Raw genomic sequence first — 1,475 nt, 5'->3', positions numbered from 1 at the left:
TATGAATTAAATATATTAAACAATATGTAGAATTAAATTAACCTTAATTAAAATGCAGAGTGAAATAAAACCAGCTAGAATAAAATAGTACTACAAATAAAGTCGAATAAGATACAGCATGCACTAAAACCTTAAACATACATACAAAAAATAATGACTGCAAATTAATTAATAATTAATTAAAATGTGTTTGTTAATCTTTGTTAATCCTTCTGTTCTTAATCTTGATCTATTCGGGATTAACTGATGCGTGAGGATGGTTTGCGCATTTACTTGCAATTCTCTATTTAACCAGATGATGTCACTATTTCCCCACTCTCTCTATCTCTCTCTCCGCAATGTTTTACAGGTTTACGGCAGCTCTAGAGTTTGCTTAAAACTACGCACGTTTTTACGCCACGTACTTTTTTATAAATCACAGTTTTTGCGCAAGATGTTGCGTGCGCACATTTCAGACCCGTTTTTGTGCGTACACACGCTTTATAAATGAGGCCCCTGGCCTGTTGATACTGACAGAGGGGGGGCAGGGGTTGTGTGGGCTGTATCTGTGTGAACCTCCCGGTGCTAGTGCTGGAGGTTTCGAAACGGGTGTAGAAGGTGTTGAGGTCGTCCGGTAGGCTGTCTGTGGAGCTGATGTTGCTGCTGATATTCCTGTATTCTGTGATGTGTTGTAGGCCTTGCCACATCTGCCTGGAGTCAGCAGTGGAGTAGAAGCCATCCAGTTTCTCCCTGTACTGCCTCTTGGCTGCTGTGATGACTTTCCTCAGTCTGTACTACGCAGCTTTGTACTCTGTCTCATTGCCTGATCTGTATGTAAGAGAGCGAGCACGGAGCATGTGTCGTACCTGACTGTTAATCCAGGGCTTCTGGTTGGGAAACCTCTTCACTTGTGTGGTGGGCACGATGTTATCCACACACGTGCTGATGTAACCAGACACATGTTCAGCATATTCCTGAATGCTGACAGAAGAGTCCTCCATAGTGGCTGCAGCTTTAAACACATCCCAGTCTGTCGTAGCAAAACAGTCCTGCAGTATGCTCTCAGTCTCCGGAGACCATACTTGAACTGTTTTGGTAACCGGATGTGTTTGTTTCAGCCTTTGTCTGTAAGCCAGGTACATGAACAAGGAGATGTGGTCTGAGAGTCCAAAGTGGGGGCGGGTGCAGCCCCCGTACATTACTGTACACGTGATCCAGGATGTTTTTGTCACTAGTTGGAACGTCCACGTGTTGGAAATATTTCGGAAATACAGTCCGTAAGTTGCACTGGTTGAAATCACTGGCAATGATAAACACGGCATCAGGGTGAGCCGTCTCTAACGCACTGATTCCGTCATGGAGTTTGCAGAGCGCTGCTGCAGAGTTAGCCCGCGGATTTATATATACAGTTCTTAAAAATACAGCGCAGAATTCCCTTGGTAAATAATAGGGACGACATTTTAACAGCAGGAACTCCAGGTCTGGTGAGCAGTGCT

This window comes from Pygocentrus nattereri, chromosome 22 (assembly GCF_015220715.1).
Source record: "Pygocentrus nattereri isolate fPygNat1 chromosome 22, fPygNat1.pri, whole genome shotgun sequence".
NCBI classification, from domain to species: domain Eukaryota; kingdom Metazoa; phylum Chordata; class Actinopteri; order Characiformes; family Serrasalmidae; genus Pygocentrus; species Pygocentrus nattereri.
Note: the sequence above shows the minus strand (reverse complement) of the source record.